Source organism: Engraulis encrasicolus, chromosome 6, assembly GCF_034702125.1.
Source record: "Engraulis encrasicolus isolate BLACKSEA-1 chromosome 6, IST_EnEncr_1.0, whole genome shotgun sequence".
In the NCBI taxonomy this organism is placed as follows: domain Eukaryota; kingdom Metazoa; phylum Chordata; class Actinopteri; order Clupeiformes; family Engraulidae; genus Engraulis; species Engraulis encrasicolus.
Genome location: NC_085862.1, coordinates 54,088,504 through 54,111,627, shown reverse-complemented (window position 1 = coordinate 54,111,627; position 23,124 = coordinate 54,088,504). Strand labels below are relative to the sequence as shown.

The following is a 23,124-nucleotide window of genomic DNA, read 5'->3' as shown; positions in this document are numbered from 1 at the left end:
TCTTTTGGAGCCGAGTGTACACACGTGAGTGAGTTGTTGACCAACCAGTTCATGGGAGCGTGACCTCGGAGGCGGTCTGCAGACGAGCATCGACGGGGATAAGCAACTGCAGGGGTTGCAAGATCCGACTGCAGTCGACTGCAGTCTCATTCATCCCGCGATAGTTTGACACCATGTGACATGTCACCTCGTCGACGCAACATGACTGAAATTTAGAAGTTGGACAGGAAATCTAACCATCATGCAGCATTTTCATCCAGAGTACATTGCTGTCTGCATGCGCATGCCGACATTGATGGAAAATCGAATGAGCTTAATGTCTGTCCACGACGCGGCATATGGGAGGGTCTTCTGCGTCCCAGACATGTCACATGGCGTTCCCTCTTCTCCCCTGGCGATTTCTTCTACCGTCTCTCTTATCCGGAGCTTTCTGCTTTCTCTTCAGAGCCACCAGAAACGGACATAAACTATGAGCATGATGACAAAGACGCCGCCCGCGGCAAGCTTGGCGTACGTGGAGCGAGTGTTCAGGTACTTGGCATCAGAGCGGTACTTCTTTGACAGGCTGTTCTTTTCCAAATCTGCAGAGTAGCAAAAAAAAAAGGGGAGATGTGATCATTTTCATCAAATTGCATCAAGTGGACCATATGGTAAGATTCATGTTAGTATATTATTATGGTTAGATTCATGCAACCAAACCAAATATTACATGAAAGTTTAATGTACAGCACAGGCCAAAAGTATGGACTCACCTTCTCATTTATGCATTCTCTTTATTTTCGTGGATTTTCATTGTGTATTTTCATGCAGGGCATCAAAACTGTGCTTGAACACATGGAGAATTGCGTGTTTACCAAAAAATATAATTCTAGCTGTTGTCCAACAGCAATACCAGCTGTCTATCCACCTGACGTCAACATGGCACAACTGATGGACCCACATATTTCAATAAGCTTATTTTTGTCTATTTTCAAATAAAAATGTCCAGTCAGTCATGTCAATCCTAATTGAACAATAAATCACTAGAATTGTAGAACTAGAATTTTGAGACCTAAAATCTAGTTTAAAAACACTTGCCAATACAAGCATTTTACAGACATTTTCTTGATCTGATATTGAGTCATAGCCAGTTACTTGGAGAGGTCAAACCTGTGTTGGGGGGAATCTGTGGCAGGGTTTTCACTTTAACTTTTACTTTTTGTATCACTGTTTCACTTAGATTACCAGCTATGCTGACCAAGTGACCCATTATCAGATCAAGAAAATCTCTCTTGTATTGCTTGTATCCATTATAGTGGACTCGACTGACTAGGTATTTTTTGTTCTGTGTTGACGTCACTGTTTTGCATTTTCGAAATATTTTTTTAATAATTGTTTTTATTTTTTATATATTTTCATGTTTTTGTTATGCACATAATTATACATGTTTTCATTCACAGTTTTGATGCCCTCCCTGAAAATGTACTAAGTTCTGTAAATAGCCACAAAAATAAAGAGAATTAATTAAATGAGAAGGTGAGTCCACACTTTTGGCCTGTACTATATATGCTAATCATGTCCAGTCATTTTGGTCCCTTAAAAATCGGGAGGCACATATATGTAGAAACTGTCGCAATTCCTACACAGTTCAACCTGATTTGGATGTAAATACCCTGAAATGTTGCAGTTATAGTACATCTTATTTCATTCATTGAAAAAACACAGGGAAGGTGAATAGAACCAAAAAGAAGAAGCAAAATTGTGCTGATGTCCAAATATTTATGACCCTATGTAGGAGAATGATTTTCATAACCAACCTTCAGATTAATAAATTCACACAAAATGCTTAATGTAAGTAGAACAATTTTAAGCATACACCATCTTCTTTTGATAATTACAAAAACAATAGGTGACAAACCAAAATAAGAACTATCAGGGCTGTAATCAAGAACACCGTTGAAGAGCCCAAGACAAGTCCAAGATCAGGACTAGTCCAAAGAGGATTGGGTGCTGGACAAGACCGAGTCCAAAAAGATTGGAATCCAGGTCAAGCCAGAGTCACATATCTGTTATTTATCAGATGTCAAATGATAAATGACAATGTGAATGATTCAAAGACACATATAGCCTATGCCATGCAGAGATAAACTACGTAGTATATTAATGGATTTCAAGCTCCACATTAGAATCTGTGATGGCAAGTTTTCTAAACAAAATTAAGAGACTGTGGTGAGTCCAAAACCCATAATTGGCAAGACCAGTGTCCGAGTCCCTGACAAGTCTGAGTTCAACTACTAGCGAGTCCAAGACAACTCCATGAAAAAGTCCATAGAAAAACAGACTTGAATCCGGACACAAGTCCGAGTCCTGACTTGAGTAGGCCTATGTGAGCAATCATTGACAATGCAATGATAAAGCCACTATTAAAAAATGGAACTGTCACAACATTATCTATTTCTAGGTAATCTTGCATGCATTTACCAACTTTAAACTGGTACGGTAACAAGAAACAGACTGATAGTCCACTTCCATATGTAATCTCTCGTTCTCCTTTGTGCTTGTGGGCTCGTGATGACGTCGCAAGACGTCATTGACAATAGAAGTTTAAAAATATCTTGCAAAAGCACAATTCAAAGGTCATTTTTCATTGGTTTGCAATCAGGATGTTGAATGGGGAAAGTCCCCCAAGCCTGTTGTGCCTGGGCTGACGGTGGGAAAACTTTACAGTTTTCTCCAAAGGAGAAGCCCAAGTTGAGGATGGGAGATTAGATAATGGAATGGAGCCACAGGCTAATCAGTTAGCATGCCAATATGGTATGCATTGCTTCACACACTTTTGGTATGTGTGTGTGTGTGTGTGTGTTCTATGTCTGACCATAGAATTAGTGTGTATAGGTATATTTTTCTCTTTATTATGTGACACTGGATGTATGAGAAGCTGTGTCAGCTCACTAAATCCCTTGATTGCTTAACCCTTGTAAGGTGTTTGGGTCTTTTGGATCCGTTTACAGTTTTTTGCTTGAGAAAAATAGTATCAACTAGAAGCACTCAGAGAACGCAGACCTCCGCCAAGGAAGCTGCTTGATACATTTGACAATGTTACACCCTAAGTCTTTCTGCCTTGTTTTTGTGCTGTTCCCGCAATTCAATTTCTGGTCACTAGGGGGCGTCTAGATGGTGAAGAATCTGCCAAAGGCGTCTTTGAGTCGTGGTCGCATGTTTAGTGAGAAGACCCAGGTGGGTCGGATCGCAGCATGAGTTTTGTTTCTGTGACGATTCATAAAGTGAGTTTTGTTGATCAAAGCAAAAAAACAAAAAAAGGCGAGGTGCATAGCCACTTAACAGCAAAAACGTTTTAAAAAATATATTATTATTAAAATAAATAAATAAATAAGTGACTCAAGTGATCCGAGTGATCCGTCTAATCCGGATACCCTCCTCGGAATGATCCAATCAACCCGGACGCCCCAAAGATTCGAGTTAAACGCCTCTAACAGTCAAAACTTCTGTTCTAGCTTGCGTCGTGTCGCACTGTTGCTAGGTAACTGTGCATTTGTTGTCAGGTAACAGACATAACTAGAACGGGCACTCGGTAGAGCGCAAACCTTCGCCTACGCCACTTATTTTTTTCTGGCCATCTTCAGAGTGTGGGGCATAACATTCTCCAAATGTTGGTGTTAGTTTCATTTAAATCGGACCGGAATATTGTAATATTAAATTTTTGGAACATTCTTGACCTCTTATTCAATTCAGCATGCACACGTTGTTCTGGCATATAGTGCTTGGCAAAGAAAAAAGTTTTTGACCTTTTCGTGACCTTGACCTTGACCTTTGACCCAATCACTCCCAAAAAGTAATCGATTGTTCCTTGGGTCATGACCAATCATCCCACTAAATTTCATAAAAATCGGCTCAATTTACGTTTTTGACCTTTTCGTGACCTTGACCTTGACCTTTGACCCAATCACTCCCAAAAAGTAATCGATTGTTCCTTGGGTCATGACCAATCATCCCACTAAATTTCATAAAAATCGGCTCAATTTACGTTTTTGACCTTTTCGTGACCTTGACCTTGACCTTTGACCCAATCACTCCCAAAAAGTAATCGATTGTTCCTTGGGTCATGACCAATCATCCCACTAAATTTCATAAAAATCGGCTCAGTTCTGTCTGAGTTATACGAAGTACAAACAAACAAACAAACATATTCACAAATAAATAAATAAATACACAGCGGTCAAAACATAACCTTCGCGACAAAGTCGGCGAAGGTAAAAAGTAGATTGTAGATGTTTAGATCGCTACTTAGGATTCCTAACTCAAGATAAGATAGGATATCCAAAGATAAGATAAGAATCCTAAAAAGAGTTAGGATTTGTTTCTGTACCAAACTGGAAAAAATCTTATCTTAAGTCAAAAGTTAAAGATAGGATGAGTTGAGATAGGATGTTTTCTATAATATGCCCCCTGGACTCTTTTAAAGATTCTGTCAGCAGGATAACTCAAAAACTAATCAACTGATTTGGACGAAACTTTGTGGGGCTGTTAGTAATGACCCAAGGAACAAGTGATTCAATTCTGGTGGTGATCCGGATCACAAACCGGAACCAGGACTTTTCAAAAGATTCTCCACCATCTAGACACCCCCTAGTGATCAGAAATTGAATTGCGGGAACAGCACAAAAAAAAGGCAGAAAGACTTAGGGTGTAACATGGTCAAATGTATCAAGCAGCTTCCTTGGCGGAGGCGTGCACTCTCTGAGTGCTTCTAGTTTTCTATACAGTATGTCCGGGTCATAAGACCCGAACACCTTCTATGTAACAAAAACACGAACACCTTTCAAGGGTTTAAGATGTTAATTGTTGTTTATAAAGTTCTCCTTTATAAATGTGACTTGTTTGGATGTAATTACCAGAAAGCTTCTCTCCTCGTTGTAGGACATCCTCTATGGTGGTCACCATGATGCTCTGCACGTCCTGCAGCTCTGTGTTGATGCTGGCCAGGTTCCTGCGCGCCCGGCTGTCAATGTACGACTTCTTGGTCTTCTGGATGTAGGTGTCTGAGAATGGAGGAAAGGCACACACAAGGGACAGGGACAGGGACAAGGACAAATCAGGTAAAACTCTGTTCCTTGCTTGGATGGTGATGAGTCGCCAGTGCTGAGCACCAAACATCCCACACTGTCTGTGTGTGTACCGAACAGGGAGCTTCAACATGAATTTGCTCCTTTTCACTCTGGACGTGACATTGACATTAGCTAATCACAGAGTGACTCTGGCTTGTCAGCCAAGGACATTTGAAGCTAAAATCATTCCAATTGGTTTGTAACTACAAACCAAGTCATAGTTTTTTGACTGACTATCAACTGACTTGTAACTTCTGAAATTCTCCAGTCGCCCCGTTGGCTGATGATGAGCACCATCCGCATCCTGCTCTCCGTGTACGTGTACGTGTACGTGTATGTGTACGTGTGTGTGTGTGTGTGCGTGTGTGTGTATGTGTGTGCGTGCTCTTACCAAATTCAATGAAGGAGTATGGCCGGGACACAGTGGGAACTTTCTTCCCATGCTGCTCGTGGAACTCAGCCTGCAGGTCCTCCAGATACCCAAAGGCCAGTTTTTTTTCGGAACCCTGTCTCACAAAGGATGAGGTACACAACCCCCTGTGTGATAACATAGCTACAAGGGGAAAAAATGGAGAGGGGGAAAAAACACCAAGGGTCAACTCATTTGGAAAAAATGCATACAGCAAACAGGACTGTTAATGAAATATTATTTGTACTCACTGGAAGGACAAGGAACCCGCCTCCAAAGTGCAGCGGTTTGGGCTGTGTTCGTCTAGTTTCTTAAACAACTGTTTGGCTTGGTTTTGATATCGCTGAAGATCTCTTCCCAGCTGAAGACAATGAAAAGCAAAATGACATGTACAGTGGGTACTTGTGATGGAGTGACCATCACTAGGGTTGTGGGTGTGTTCTGACTGTCACGTCAATGAGCCTGGCTCTTTGGTGTAGCGGTCAGAGCCCCAGTTTACTACCCCAGAAGGTTCGAGTTCCAGCTGGGCAACTCTACTCCCATTCGCTACAAATGGTGTCAGAAGTGGGATGGTTACAGTGAGGCCGTAGGAATCGTATGCCATTGTGTGTGAGTCATAATTCCATGTGAGGGACACTCAGGATTGGTGACCCTGGTGTGAGGGACACCAGTGATAGGTGAAACATTGATGATGGGGCACACTGGATGGAAGAAGCATGACGGGCAGTTGTGTGAGGGACACCATGAGTGTGTGAAGCGCTTCCCGAAGGGGAAGGCAGTGTTATGGAGTGACCATCTCTAGGGTTGTGGGTGTGTTCTGACTAGTGTTGCACCGATACAATTTTTTGGCCCCAATACCGATACCCAATACCTGGCTGTGCAGCATTGGACGATACCGATACCATACCGATACCGATACCACCCTATTTGAAATGTATATATGGGTGGGAGACGTGACGCCTTGTTTTTTCGTAACATTGGTTAAAAACCTACAAAACTGTTATTTTCCTTTAAAAAACAAATGTCAATGAAAGAAGATGTGGTACATTATGTTTCATATTAGTCTTAGATGAGAAGAAACATTTTTGTTAAGATTTATGTAAAGGTTTATATGTCAAATTTCCTGCGGTGTGACTGTAACATTAATGAAACAATATATAATAATATATATATAAATTAACCAACACCATTTTGAATAATGTATGAAGCATTTGGCATGATTGCATAAATCTTAACTTTAGATTAAGATATGTGAATGTGGAAAAAACTCAAGACAGTAATATTAACTACAAGTTAAATTTCGTAACACAAATTGCGTCCTGTGGGGTGACATGTATGTCAATGTTTGTGAATGTGCAGCTGCAAGGCCAACTACAAGGGTCTTAAAGACTGGCTCCTAACCAGTCAGTACCTCAGTTATTGGAGAGTGCTGTGGAAGTTTAAGGTGACTCTTAACCTCTTAATATGTCTTCATATTGCAATCTTTCTGTCACGCAATGCTTAGGTTCATTTTATGGTGTCCTGTGGTGTGACTGCTCTTATAGGAGGAAAAAAAAGTTTTTTATTAATGAAAACACATATTAAGATTAAACACAATATCATTATCAAGTTAGCATGAGCTCAGATGTCAGTAATGTATACAAAAGGATTAAAATGGCCATAATGCAGTGAATTCCCTGTGGTGTGACTCCATTTTCCTGCGGTGTGACATGCCTATGCTATGTGTTGATGCAAGACACATTTTCCCAGAAATGGCAAAAATAAGGTGAAATTCCACAGACCACTAAGTGCTTTATTTTTTTCTATTTTTTTCCAATTTTTATCCATCATTTTTTTCAGGAATTTGAAAAACTTTTTTTTTTTTTTTTGCGTTACGCCCTTAAACGTCAACCACCCATATATGAAGGGCTGTAGTGCATACTACTTGGATGTAAAATCATTGCATGACTTTGTCAGGCTGCTGCCTACCTTTGTGAAACAGGAAAAAGACTAATACAAAGTGAATCCAGCAAAACCTTTTATACTTTTTAAATACCTCTATGAAATAACTAATTTCAAGGCTGTTTAAGTGTCATACAAGCACCTGTAAATGGTATCGGTGCCCTATTTGTTGGTACTCGCCGATACCGATACCACCATTTTAGTGCCGATCCACCGATACTGGTATTGGTATAGGTGCAACAGTAGTTCTGACTGTCACACCACGGAGCCTGGCTCTTTGGTGTAGCTGTCAGAGCCCCAGTTTACTACCCCAGAAGGTTCGAGTTCCAGCTGGGCAACCCTACTCCCCTTCGCTACAGTACTATGATGGGGTCCTGTAGTAATGAATTTGAGATTAACACCTGACGATGAGAATAATCAATTTAGTGTTAAGGACGTCTGATCTTTTTTTTGTTTTTAGTTGTTGTTTTTCTTGTTTTTTAGGGAGAAAGCTAATCACCTAATAACAACCTTTTCACTCCCCTAATTCAAAGCAGGTAGGGAAGCAAGAAAAACACATTAGATTTTTGGTGATCCATTTCCATTAATTAATAAGGAAATGTATTTTTAGATGACAGTATTCTTAGTAACCTAAGAGAATAATAGGTTTAGGCTACCACAGACCTAGGTTCACTGTCAGCACTGCGTCAAGCCATCATTGCCCATCATAACACATGGCTATGTCTCAAATCACATACTTGTGTCAGTGCACTGACAGTCAGTGCATACAGTGCACTGAGGTCTTCAGTGCATAGTGTCGTAGAAAAATTTGAGCACTATGTACTGTGCCCTCACTGGAAGTGACGGCTGAGCATGACATTAGCTCGCCAAAATATCGGTTGATTGTTTACAATGCACAGCGTCTGCCGCTTGTATTAACATTTCCTTCACCCCAAAGGGCAACAATCACTCATGCAATACTTGGGTTGGCATGAAAAGGTTGGTGGTGTCCTATCAACATTGCTGACATTATTAGGAGACTGTTGACCAAACTCTTCTACTGAACTGAATGCCACGTTTCCTCCGTGTCATTGTCAACAAGGCCACCGTTTAGTGCGTGCAGTGTCCATCATTCAAGCACTGCGTTTGTTCACCATTGTTAGGGGATCATCCTGGCACTTTCAGTGTGAAGCCAGTCTTGAATCCTTGCACATTTTGAATACAAATAAGACTGAAAGCAGAGGAAAATAAAAACATTGTTATTGTATGTGCAACAGCTGTGTCATCCTTTGTCATCTAGAACCTGTCGGGGAAAATTGTGTTTTAACATCTGGGTTGTCTCTCCCTTTCACGAGACTGGCGTAGTCACCTTTTAAAACCTGATAGAGTAAAAGTTTGAACTCTTGGTAACACCACTCTGCTACATTTGGCGTAGTCGGCAGGATGACTTGTGAGGCACAGCTGTTGGTAAGAGCTCATGGTTTTCTTTTCTTTTCTTTTGGTTGTTTTACTGGGGGAAGACGGCGGCTGCCCCCTCGGCAGGCGACACCGCAGCGGACACCCAGGGCCCAAAATGATTGAACTGGCGGAGTTACAGGAGATGGCAGCTGGACCTGCTGTCTCAATGGGTCGACGCACAGAGTCTCCACGGTCGCCGGTGACGTGCTGGAGGTGCCATCAGCCAGGGCACCTAGCGTGAGAGTGCGGCAGGCCACGGGTCCCTCGTCGTGCCGGACCCGTCCATATAGAAAGCCAATAGTCCAATAGGATCAGGGTGATCAGCTCCCCCCAGCAACCGACAAGGCTCCCCCCAGCAACCCAGACCAGAGGACCAGCCAGTTACTGGGCTGGATAGAACACCTAGGGGGAGGCCGCAGGACTTTGACATGGACACTCCATGGACTTCGAACATCCATCGCCATCCGTTTTTCCATCGCAATCAGTTTTATTGCTTTGTTTTATGCTTGTATTATTGTGTTTTTATGCCGTGCGGTTATGTTATTGATGATAAATAGTATGATAAATGATAAATGTGTTGGGTACGTGTTAGGTAGGTGCGCAGGTGAAGAGATTGGCAGTGTGAGTGAATTCTTGTCTATCCCATCATAGGGTTATCCCATCTAGGGTGCCGCTACAGTGGACGCACCGTACGATTAAAAGCCGATTAAAAGCCGGGAATTCATGTAACAGTTGTAAACAGACTAGTTGTCCCCATGTTAGTGTACCCTGTTAGTTGTAATGAAAACAGATGTAATTGAAAAACAGATGCCCATGTGTGGGGCCAAGCTGGCAGCCCTGCCCGTTCCGGTCTAGTATTTTTTAGGTTGTGCTTACAGATACCTCATACCGGTTGCACCGGGTTTGAGTTTACCGATTAAAGCCCTTGTATGCGGGGTGTAGTGGAGGTTCGTTGGCTTTCTTTAGGTGTTGGACCCATACGGCAGACGCTGCTTGCAGGCAGTGCGCCAGGCTCGAAATTGCTGCGCCAAGCCTAGGTTTCCAGCAGTGAGTATAGCCTAACCAGCGTGAAGGTAAGCCCTTCTGCATATTCACCTGGCGATAGCCTAACCCATTATGTTGATACTGTGGCTACGTTGGATGTTGATGCTTCACCGCAGCATTTGAATGGTGAGAAACCCGAACCAAGCAAGGATTCAAGATGGCCTTCCTGAATGCTTGAGCTTCCCATCATGTGATTTCATCTTCTACCACTGGTCACTCTTCACATGTCACTTCCCCTGTTGGCTAATTTCAATTTCTACCATCCGACAGCAGAGCCTTTTAGTTAAATTTCCTGCCAGACCGGGCATTTTTGCCCCCGCCCATAACCGGGGAGGCCGGGCGTTTTGGACCAAAACTTGTGAGCCCTTGATAGATCTGCAGTCTAGGAAGCCAAATGACCATTTGCCTTAGCCTCATACTTCGGAGGTATGATCTTCAGTCAAAGATTATGGCGTATATTATGACATCATTATGTGTGACTGGGGTGATTTTGCTTCACCGTCAAAGCATTTTGACGAATTGGCCCAAAATGTTCACCTTCATTTTTTCACATAAGTCACCTGGATATTTTCTATTATCATTTATGACATGTAACATCCTGTGTTATTATTTGCAATTCAGATTAACTGGCTTCATTTCATGCTCTGATGTGACCACATATAAAACGGTTCACAAAACTAAAATATGAGCTCCATAACTTGGAAAAATGTTAGATCTATACTGAATTTTTGGTAGGCGTATGCTAGTCAGACCACTTCAAATGACGACAAGTTGTTATTGGTCAGGTGAAATGGTTAAAAAAAAAGTTTGGTATCACACTGTAGCCAATGTAACCTCAGATTTTGGATCATGTGATTCAGTTTCTGGTCAAGGCGTCATAGCTGATCAGTCATACAGGCAACAACGAGTTTATACGCCTTAGATCATGTGTTTGGTCATTCAGGAGGTTGGGAAACCCTTCCCTTTGGAGAAGTAGTCATGCCTTTAGCATTCTAGGTTGAGGAAGCACTTGAGATTAGTCAGTAGCATTTAGGTCGTGGAGAACTCCTTTGGAAGAAGGATGAGTGATTAGAGATCCCCGGTTTGAGATTAGTAGTATTATTGTGTAAACTTCCGTGTGTGAGATTGTCGATCGAGTGAGATGTAAGATCCCCTGAGTGGTATAGTAAACATAGGGATTTGCTACCATAGGGACTACCTCTTCACTGTGAATCATTTCTGTGTGCTGTGACTTCTTTTTGTTATTTTGATTGTTTTGTGTGTTTTGATTGCAGTGTTCTTTAGTATTCACAGTGTAGTGTGTAGGTAACACTCTCAGTAAATCTCCCGTACTAGCCTACTGAGTGCTCTCGCACTTCAACCGTCACGGTTTCACGATATCCATCTGTATTGACTTCAGTGGAGTTAAAACTCTGTTTGTGTATATAAACTCAAGTGAACTGCCTGCACATTTTGAATACAAATAAGACTGAAAGCAGAAGAAAATAAAAACTATTGTATGTGCAACAGCTGTGTCATCCTTTGTCATCTAGAACCTGTCGGGGAAAATTGTGTTTTAACATCTGGGTTGTCTCTCCCTTTCACGAGACTGGCGTAGTCACCTTTTAAAACCTGATAGAGTAAAAGTTTGAACTCTTGGTAACACCACTCTGCTACAAGTGCACTGGCTCAACCGAAATTTTCAGCATGAGTGCCCTAGGCACTGAAACACAGTGTCCGAAGTGCACAAGTGCGTGATTTAAGACACACCCAAGGTCTTGCTTTCTTTACCTACTGTAATGCCGTGTACAGACCAAGAGCGAACGGAGCGAACGAAGCGACGGAAGTCATTATTTCTCTATGGAGGGCACGCGACCTGCGCTACCAAAGCGAATTCGCCAGGAGCGAAGCTTCTTGCGCTACCAGAGCGAATTTTGAAGATTAAACTAAATCTAATCGCAGGCGAATTCGCTCTGACGCTGTTCGGCGGCAACCAATCGGAACGTTCATATCTCCGAATGTCCCAGGCTGTCAAGCCAGAGCCGTTATGTGATTAGCTGAATCAAACATGTCAATGCTGCGTCTCGAGCGAATACAGCGTATTCAAGGCGAAACTTCTTCTGCTACCCACGCTACCAGGCAGCGTAGTTCGCTCTTGGTCTGGACACGGCATAAGCGTAGGCCTACGCGTTCATCGCCGTATGGTCAAGCATAATATGAGCTGAAGGACAAATAACTTAGTTCACCGTTTTGATTTAGGGTGCTTGCATTGGGTTCGGAACAGATTAAATGAAAACTGCGGCTAATGTTTACAAAGTTTGTGCTGCTTTACATTTCAAGCCTATGGAAACAGCTGCTCTCCCAAGAAATATTTCACGCTCTTCCCACAAGTCGTATGGCCGATAGAAAGAAGAATGAAGTGTTATTTTACCTTTTAGTACAGGTTGTTAGTTAGCTATTTGCACTCAATGCTGACGTTTCATTTACTTAGGCTGTGCTGCGAAAAGTAAAAGGCAGATGTAGCCTATTACCTGTTGGTCTTGCATGGAGGCCGCAAGCGGGAGGCCGTCTGCCAACCGGGCAATCATAGTAAGCAACACCATTTTGATTGATGTCCAGACCTGAGCCCAGCTATGTGTAAACAATGTTATCAAAAATAGTGACTGTTGAAATATATAGTCTCTCTGACAATACCGCAGACCTTTAGACCAAACGCTGGATGCGCTGAGCTGGCCGGAAGTACAAGGAACAGAAGTAGTGAGGGCCAACAGCCATAAATTCCTGGGAATGGAAAGCGAAATCAAACCTGAGCTGGCCTTTGAAAACTACAGCTACAGTGAAAAAAGTCCATGGCTATAATTTACAAGGATGCTCAGGAAAGCTGGACTGAACAACTGCCCTCTCACCCAGGCCTACAGAGGTATAGACAGCACCCTCACCACAGGCTACGGCAAGGCTAAATTAGTCTTTCTCAACGGGGCGCTACAGCCCCTCTGGGGGCGTTTGGAAGCCTTAGGGGGGTGTTGAGAAGGATACATCTGAGTGGGGGTGGGGCGTAGTTCCCATTGGGGGGTATTAGCCTATTTCATTTTTCAATAGTAAGGGGGGTATTGGTAGACTTATGATGAGGTCAAGGGCACGTTGGGAGGCTTATGATGAGGTCAAGGGGGCGTTTGTTCAAAAAAGAACCACTGGGCTAAATCAAGGCCCCTCTATGGACTTGTGCAGCGCAGCAAGAAGAAAACAGAGAGAACGGACCCACTCCATCCAGCAAACTCTCTGCTCAGACATAAGCTGCACTGCACATCCTGAGACACAGTAGAGCAGACAGTATCTCAACTTAAAAAAAAAAAAACAAGATTTTTAGATTCTTCTTGGTTGCAATGTCATGGATTTTTGTACCTGAAACCTCTTCTTACTTACTTACATGGAGATTGCGAGTGGAAACTGCTACTTTTCTCAACTTCTCTCACTTGTCTCAGAAAAAACAAGCCCCTACAACTGTATCTTCTTGCTTCTGTTTTGACTTGCATACTCTGTCAGCGTTGTACATATAAAAGAGCCACTGCATGTATGGCAGCATGTAAACATAAACAGAGTAACCTGTGACTGTACCGTTCGACACAGCACTCGGTATGGTACACAAAAAACCTCATCTGAAAGTTAGTTCCAAAGCTTTGCAGAATAGCAGATAGGCTAATAGGCTGCATCACCACACTGCTTTTTTTATGTTTTTGACCATTGGTTGGCTACTACCAACAAGTATCCTATGTGATATTGAGAGACATAAGTGTTGCACACAGTCGAACATATCCAGTAGGGTACTATAATTTTTTTTAAACACAAAAACATTTTTGAAGTCAATTCCTTAAATTTGGATGTGCTCTATGTCTCTCTTGTCCCTGTAAGAACCCTTGCTGCAACATTTTACAATTAGTTTAGCGAAGGCTGTGAGGAGGCCATTTTAATAATCAACCCTAGACCTATTGAAAAGGATCTTTAATAGTCCAGCATTATTGTACGAGGACACATCTTTTTACTAGTCCATCCAAATCCTCTGCAATAATACGTCACGAAAGCCATTAAAAGACAGCAGCTAAAATATATGCATTTTTGCGTTATTGATTAGAATGGAATGGATTTGAATTTGAAGTGATTTTGCGCACTCCTGAATGAGTTGCAGTAAACTACAAATTGCAAAAATCTTCATGGAAATGGTTTATTCACATATTATTTACAAAAGAATATAATTTCGATATCTGACAGCATAGATGAGTGTAAAAAGAAATGTAATAAAAAACAAAGACAAACTTAAACTGAAAGCTCAAATGCAGCCTACCTTTCATGATTTGCTACCAGCAACAATTTAAATTTCCCTCAATATTCAAATGGTTTGACATACAGTCTGTAGTGTCTCATTCCCATTTATGCAAGGTTGCTGAAAAGCCGAGCCCAGTCATCTGAAAGGCATACATACAATCAGAACTGTATAAAGTATAAGTACGCTTACAGGTGTAATTTCAAAGTAGTAAACCATGTAATACCACACCATAGTACTGTAATTACATTTGTTAGAGTACTTCTACTTTATACAAACAATATACCCGTTAGCTTCCCTGGGTGTGTGCTTAACCAGCCCTCTCCTCAGGTTGATCCTCTTCAAAAGGCACACATGTATACACATTACAGCAAGAGCCGGGGAATCCGTCGGCCTTGGCAGTTTTCAAAATGTTCCCATGTGAACAAACTGGGCGAGAGATGGATGTTTTGCACTTTTTAAAATTGCAAGTGCACAGAGACGGCACTAGGGGGCAGCATTTCTCAGGCGGAGTAAAAGGCTCCGTTAACATAGAATCCGCAGGGCAGGGTGGAAGAGGAACTTCAGGGCAAGTCACATTTCTGCATTTGGAATGCACTGTGAAGAAATACAGGCAAAACGTGAGAAATGTTAGGGCATCTGCATATCTGTTTTTTAAGTTGTTTCAATGTGTTCATATAATGGTCTGTTTTTCAGTGTGTTCATTAACTTTCTGACTCGTTTGCAAACAAATAATAGCGTCAAAAGGTTCTTGATTTGAGCTTGTCATATTTCAGAAGTTATTCTTTCCAGAGCTTTCCAAAATGCAAAAAGAAACAACCAACAAACAACCAAGAAACAAACAAACAAAACTGTTTACATACGGAGAAGGTTGTGGCATGCGTTCTCAGAGAGTGGTAAAGTTTTAGGGTCACAGGTCCTCTCTCCACACACACAGTGGCCCTCTTGCACTTTACAGTGCCACTCTTTGCATTCCATCTGCCTCTTCCCCTCTGATTCTTCATAATAATCTGGATGGTAATCCAAGTCCCAGAAGAACCTATCTTCTGCAGGGAGGCACATTACAAAATACATTACATTTTTTGTGGGTGTTTTTTTCTTAATTAATTATTACACTTAGCTGGCACATTCATCCAAGAACCCTTTAGATGCAGAGTACCAAAGTCGCAGGTCCCTGGAGCAAAGTCAGTTTATGTGGCCCTCACATATAGGCCTATTAGTCCACGGGCCAGGTGAGATGTCGGTACCACTCAGAGGGGCAAAGGTTGCTTATATTTTTTGAAAAGATGCATGTCTGAAGTTAACATTTTTGTATGATAACCCTTCTGGAAGTACAGCCAAGTTAGGGTTATCAGCCGTTAAAGTAACACCCCCCCATCAAAAATAAAGGTTTTTAAGATGGGTGCCTGTCTTTCTACTGGCCCTTGTTTAAGACATATAGGGATGGTTAATTTTGTTATGTGTGGTATCGTTGCGAAGGGGAGACTCTGAGCTTTCATCCGACACCTCTTGAGAACATTTTGGTTAAGTATAGCCCTCCCTGCAGCTCTTCAAACATTTACTCAGACACATTTTTTTCCATTTTCGCCGATACCATCTCTTGTCTTTTCATACTGTGGCATCAGGGAGCATCAGAAAGACCTATTTTAAACTCTAAAATATTGTCTTGAGTATCAGGAATCTGAAAATGTATCCTTTCACTATGTTATCCCATGTTTAGGGGTGATTTTCAGTCTTGTATGAGGCATGTTATTTTTTTCAAAACACAGTTTTACCATTTTCTCATAAAGTTCAGGAAGCAATACCTCTAGGTGCATTTTGCAGTTGGTTGTCATAGCTTGTTATATACCATATGAAAGCTTGGAGTGGGTAGCATATTCATATATTATCATATATTTGGTGTACCTGTTTGCAGAGCAATGTTAACTAGGCAAATCATTTTCCATAACCAGTATCAATGATATAGTTTCTCAGTGATTCCATTGTGTCATATGGTGTCTGAATCCTGACTACTTGTCCTAAAATCAATGTTGTTATGCGCCCAGAGGTTATATACCAGAAATATATGTGATAATGTCCCCTATGATATTAGTCTTGCAACTGAAATCATAGCAATTGTGTGAAAAACACAACATAAACTCATCCCTTAACTTGTCCCTTTTTAGTAGTCTTTAGTAGTAGAAAGTGAAGTGAAAGTTCAACTAGTTAACTCCTACATCCATTCACATTGTGACACAGCACTCCACAACACACTACACACTGTGCACACGACACACAAAATTGCATTTATGCCTCGCCCGTGCAAGGGGGCAGCCCCCAAAGGGCATCCGGAAGCCAGCAGTGCAGCGGGACGGTACCATAATTGTGGTGCCTCAGTCATGGAAGAGGATGGTGGAGAGCACTGGTTAATTAATCCCCCCACTAACCTGGCGGGTCCTGAGTGCAGTTGCACACTTGCAGGAGGAGATAAGTGCTGCACACTCTCGAGTTGTCACATTAAAAACTTGTTAATTTAATTGGAGAATTTGCGGCACTTGGTCGTACCACATGTATCATGATTTACAGCAACATTTAAAAACCCTCTGCAAGAACACTTGATTTGAGGTGAAGATCATGAAGAGGTTTGCAAAGGAAGAGTGGGGTACAATGTCATCAGAGCTTTGCAAAGACAGCACGAGTTCTGAACTTCATACTGCTGCAACAACTACTACACCATGCCACCGATGAAGCAACATGCATACATGTACTGTATTCACATGTGTTGGTGTACCAACTGAGCAACTGCAGCTCACTTTCCAGGCATACACTGATACCCATCCCTAGACCCAAGCAGCAGTAATGAACAATGGAGTGGAGTGAAGTAGAGTAGAGAACTGTATGGTACAGTAGAGTATAGTTCAGTAGAGTACAGTGCATTACAATAGGAGACCATGCTGAGCATTGAACTCTATGAACCTGGTAGTCACAGTAGATGTAATGGGTTTGTTATTGCCCTGCTACTCTACATGTGCTAATGTCACAATAGCACAGAACCTCATATCACACTGAATAGTACTCCCTGCACATGCACTGTAAATGTAGAGAGTAGGACCAACTGTGGCATTCATACAGTTACATAACAGCCATGTTACACATACTGTAACAGCACATGGGGCAGTTGTGGCGTAGTGGTTCAGGAGATGGACATCAGATCAGAGGGTTGCAGGTTGAAATCCCATCTGTATACTGACTTATGCATAAAACTGTATACTGTATACTACATTCCACTTTAGAAAGAAAAAATGCATACACAAAGAAGATGTACACTTACCTGCTACTTAGGTACACCTTGCTGGGCTGGTACTGGGCTGGGTACTGGGCTGTAGCCTACCCCTTTTTCCATAAGAAGCCATTTAACTGCCTGCAACAACGTTCAAGTAGACTGGGGCATTGTAATGATGTTTGATTGGTACAAAGGGGCCCAACGTGTACCAAGAAAACATCCCCAGAAATTATATTTTTGTCTTCTGAATGGTCAGTATACAGTCCTCACCAGTAGTATTTGGGTGCACAATGACAATGACAGCTTCCAAACATGTTTTTCATTCATCAATGAGCTTTTTGTACTTTTCTGATGGTATTGTCCCTCACTCTTCCTTTGCAATATGTTCAACTTCTTCATGATCCTCAACTGTTATATCACAGACAGTTTTTACATTTTGCTATAAATCATGACACCTCTGATACAGTCTAGGTCTCCAATACCAGATGCAACAAAGCCCTGCTGCCTGTTCAAATCACTACCCAAGACTGAAGTTGGCCTTTAGGTTTGTAGATGATAGACCTGCTGGTTTTCCTGCAAGAGGGCCTGTCTGGGAACACCAGATGTGTCATTATTGACTAAACAAAACCACTAAATGAAGAGCATCTCAAAAGGACTAGGCATGGACCGTTGCTAGATAGGGCACCAGACTGCCGCCTCTCTCTCTCGCCAATCCTTTCCTGTCACAAAATGAGCCATAAAAGACCAAAAAAAGAGGCCTAGGCCACTAGAGGACATCTAATTGAAAGTAACAAAGAACTATTTTTCATCAAATTACATTTTAAGTTTAGTATTTTTTATGAACTACTTTACCTATACTTGAGCAGATTTTGGATGAGTACATGACTTTTACTTACCCCTCGAGTAAGATCACAACATCACAACACTGATATTAGGACAAGTAGTCAGGATTCACGTATCATTACACAATGGAATCGCTGAGAAACTGTATCATTGATGCTGGTTGGTAAGGAAAATGCTTTACCTGCGTTGCCAAGCAAATAGGTACAGCAATCATAATATCATAATATCATAATATCCCATACACTGCAAACTCCAAGCTTTAATATGGTGTATAATGAGCTATGATAACCAATTGCAGAATGGCCCTAGAAGCGTTGCCAGTTTACCACTACATGGAACTGATAGAGTAGTGTGGGGTCATGTACAATGCAGTGTAAAAAAGAAAAGTGGAGTGGGAGTCAGATATATTACTTACCACTCAAATTCATCTTCAAGGTTGAAACGTCTTGAGGTATTTTGGACATATAATTAAGTTTCAGTCATAACAACAAATTGGCAACCGTTGCTATGCAAATAGGTTACTATGCAAATAGGTACACCAAATACATGGTCATATCTGTATACTATACAATCCAAGCTTTCATATGATATACAGGGTCGCTGACAGCCTTGGCTGGGCCTGGGACAAAGACATCGGAAAGGGCCCCAAATTCAATACATACAATGTAATGAGGATCAAATTCTGGGCCCCCTCTCTCCCTGGGCCCGGGACAAGACATCCCTTTGTCCCCCCCTGTCGGCTTCCTTGATGATATATAACAAGCTATGATAACCAACTGCAGAATGTCTCAAAAAGGCCTGACTATACGAGACATTAGCACACAAAAAAACAGCAACAAAAAAGTGGCATGCCTGATACAAGACTGAAAATCACCCCCTAAAAATGGGATAACATAGTGAAAGGATATATTTTCAGATTCCTGATACTCAAGACAATATTTTAGAGTTTTAAATAGGTTTCTCTGATGCTCCCTGATGCCACAGTATGAAAAGACAAGAGATGATATCGGCGAAAATTGAAAAAAATGTGTCTGAGTAAATGTTTGAAGAGCTGCAGGGAGGGCTATACTTAACCAAAATGTTCTCGAAAGGTGTCGGATGAAAGCTCAGAGTCTCCCCTTCGCAACGATACCACACATAACAAAATTAACCATCCCTATATGTCTTAAACAAGGGCCAGTAGAAAGACAGGCACCCATCTTAAAAACCTTTATTTTAGATGGGGGGTGTTACTTTAACGGCTGATAACCCTAACTTGGCTGTACTTCCAGAAGGGTTATCATACAAAAATGTTAACTTCAGACATGTATCTTTTCAAAAAATATAAGCAACCTTTGCCCCTCTGAGTGGTACCGACATCTCACCTGGCCCGTGGACTATATGGGCTTGCATGCCCATTAGGACCGGGGTTCAAGTCTGGCCTGGGTCATTTCCCAACCCTAACACATCTCTCTCTCCTGCTCATTTCCTGTCTCCTCTCACACCATCTTATCAAAATAAAGGCCCAAAAATACTTTAAAAAGGCACTTCATTAAACCAAGACCAAATCCTCCCATCTTAAGGCATAGGCCATGGCTGTATTTTTCATGGCTGTATGCTTGCTTATGCATGAAAAAAATATATGCGCACACTTTCTGGGACACGATAAGAATGATAACCAAGTGCCATGTAGAGTGATGTAAATTAATGCAAGATAATGTAAGATGTCAAAAGTAAAAGTAGAAGTTAAAAACGGGCAACATTTTCCTTCCAAAACAGGAAAGGGTTTCATAGGCGTGGAATACAGGGGTGGGGTGTGATTGTCTGCTGAGTGTCAATATCCATGTCATGTCACTCTGCACGATATGTGTGGACTGACTAGCGATGATATAACCCTGAGCATCCAAGCAACTCACATTACTAAGGTGTCAAATTCATGTCATTATTCATGTTTTTCAAAATACACCCATGACAGAGAGAGTTTGAGTGAGAGAAAGAGAGAGAGAGAGAGAGAGAGAGAGAGAGAGAGAGAGACTGAGACTGAGACTGAGACTAGAGACAGATTATGTAAGAGAGGGAATATACCTTTCCTTGACCTACCAGTATGTTCCTTCATTACACCATGATATTGAGTGTGAGCGCGACATTTCTTTGTTCTCTAATAGCGCACTAGAAAAGGAAACATACATGATGCTTGCCATGCCTTCTCCAAACGGATGTCAGTTAGGCTATTGTGACATCACATGGGGTAGCCATCGGGCAGCCATGGGTCAATGGATAGACCGTTGGCCTTTAGATCAGAGGGTTGCAGGTTCAAATCCTGCCCTCACCAGTACCTTCATCCATGGCTGAAGAGCCCTTGAGCAAGGCACCTAACCCTAAATTGCTCCAGGGCCTGTAACCAACACCCTGTACCTACTGTATAATAGCTCTAAGTCGCTTTGAAAAAAAAAGTGTCAGCTAAGTGTAATGTAATAATAACATGACTTTATTGGATGACTTGAAAAACATATACACATACCCATCACGACCTTGTCACAGTCCTCATAGGTTCGGTAGCTGAAACCCAGCTGGCAGGTCTGTTGAAAGTAGCAGTCACATGTCCCCACCCGCACACTACAGCCGTATTGCCAGGGGCACAGCGGGTCAGCCCACGCGTCCGTCTGATGACCCGGAAGCACTGAGTCAAGACAGTCAGGAGCAGGGGACAGGCCTCCCTGTCAGCTTTCCATATTTTCATGGATACGGTACAGTATATTGTGTATCTGATGTTATATACTTGTTTTATATCATGAGAATTCCTTTCCCTCTTCAAACTAGTTTTATATCATGAGAATTCCTTTCCCTCTTCAAACTTGTTTTATATCATGAGAATTCCTTTCCCTCTTCAAACTAGTCAATTTTAGTTTATTATTCAGTAAATATGAATGAAAACATCAAATTTGGCAATAGGCCGCGTTGAGAAGGCTGTACCTTTGCAAACTCCCGTCTCTGGAGGGTTGGCAGGCTGGAGGCCGGTGATCTGGGAGCAGGTGAGGCCTTGGTCACAGTATCCCCTGGTCCAGTGCGGCCCACCACACAGCTGCCCATGCAGGCGGGCGCAGTCCCTGCAGCAGCCACAAGGCTCGGTCACTATGCCACCTCGGCACCTACCGCGCTTGCGAGGACACTTCACACTGGCGCAGGGGGCACAGTATTTGTGTGGCGGTCGTGCTTGGAGAAAAGGACAAGATTTATAAAAGTTGTGAGCATACAATAATATTGCTGCCACCAGATCATGCTCTTTGTGAATGACTTACTATATGCCTATCCACAGTTTTTGTTTGCTTTTGAAGATGCAGTTGGTAAGTCTTTATTTTATTTTTAATATTTTTTTTAGTCTTTTTGACTTTATTTATGATAGTATAGTGAAGATGGCAACAGGAAGAGAGTTGGGAGAGAGAGATGGGGAATGACTGGCAAAGGACCTGGGCCGGGAATCGAACCCAGGTCGGCCGCATAGTGGACGAGTGCCCTACCGCTAGGCCACGGAAGGTCTAAACAGTTTGTAAGTCTTTAAAGTTGTGGTTGGCAAGTTGTTTTTAGTCATATGTCATTGAACTGTCATGGGATTCTTGCACTGTCATGAGACTAGGTGCAAATAAAAGTAGACAGCGGTTAGACCCACACTTGGTAAATACTGCAGATCAGTTGAGCTCACTTACACAACTTTGTTTACGGAGTTGGCAGGTTTTAGAGGATACATTGCAGGTTGGGGGAGGGAGTCATTTTTTAATTGTATGCTTACAGGGACACTGTGCAGGAAATGGTCAAAAAAGGTACTGCAACTATGCTGCTCATTGAAACTGGGCTGCCTATTGCCAAATTTGATCAAACATTTTCTAGTATGGTCCAAGTACAGTCATTTTTGCAGCTAAAAATGGGTATTTATGGAAATCCAAAATGGCAGACCATGGAGTAGATCCCCCTTTTCATGTATGAAAAGTGCAATTTGTCCAGTCATAATGAATACTTAGAATTTGATGGTGGTCGTCAGTATTCATGAAAAAGGAAGCATTAGTGAATGGGCAACATGAATTCTGGAAATAAACAACTAAAAATCTCACACAGTGTCCCTTTAAGCTTACAACTTGAAATCTCATACACTTTCCATCTACAGATATAACTGTTTTGATATTTCAAATACATTTTCTGTTTTGTCTCTGGATCCGGCTACGTCTGGAGAATCTTTGCTTAAGCCTTAGGCCTATGTCTCGTATTTTCGCTAGAGAGCTAGACCATTTCTTGTGCGAGTCAGACAGCAAAGTTTCTTTCCGGGTAAGCCTGAACTATAGGGTCAGTCAAATGAATTTAAATTAAAAATAAAAACATTGAAAATCGATCAAAAATGACAATTTTTCTAATACTATTATGATATGAGGCAACATATGATGAAAATCAAATACAGCCATTTCTGCCTGTACTGCTTTGAGCAAATTCAACAGATGTTTTAAACTTACTCTGTGCGGGGGTGCGGTGGCGCAGCACCCTTTTTTGAATTTCTTGAATTTCATCTCTCATTCCAAAATATAATAATGGATGAACGAAAAAGTACACTGACCCAACAACAATAACAACAACAATATGAAGAAGAAGAAGAAGAAGAAGAAGAAGAAGAAGAAGAAGAAGAAGAAGAAGAAGAAGAAGAAGAAGAGGACTTACTCATACACACTGCTTCCCCAGACTCCAGCGAATTCATGCAGGTCAGCGGAGCCCTACACAATTTCTCCAGCATTTCTCCTCCGCATGGTTGCCCAATGCCCAGCTC

At 41.9% G+C, this 23,124-nt stretch overlaps 1 pseudogene; it reads right to left on the bottom strand.

The window, feature by feature from the left end:
* Positions 1–60: 60 nt before the first annotated feature.
* On the bottom strand, positions 61–21,503 carry LOC134451480 (vesicle-trafficking protein SEC22b-B-like; annotated as a pseudogene).
* Positions 21,504–23,124: the final 1,621 nt, after the last annotated feature.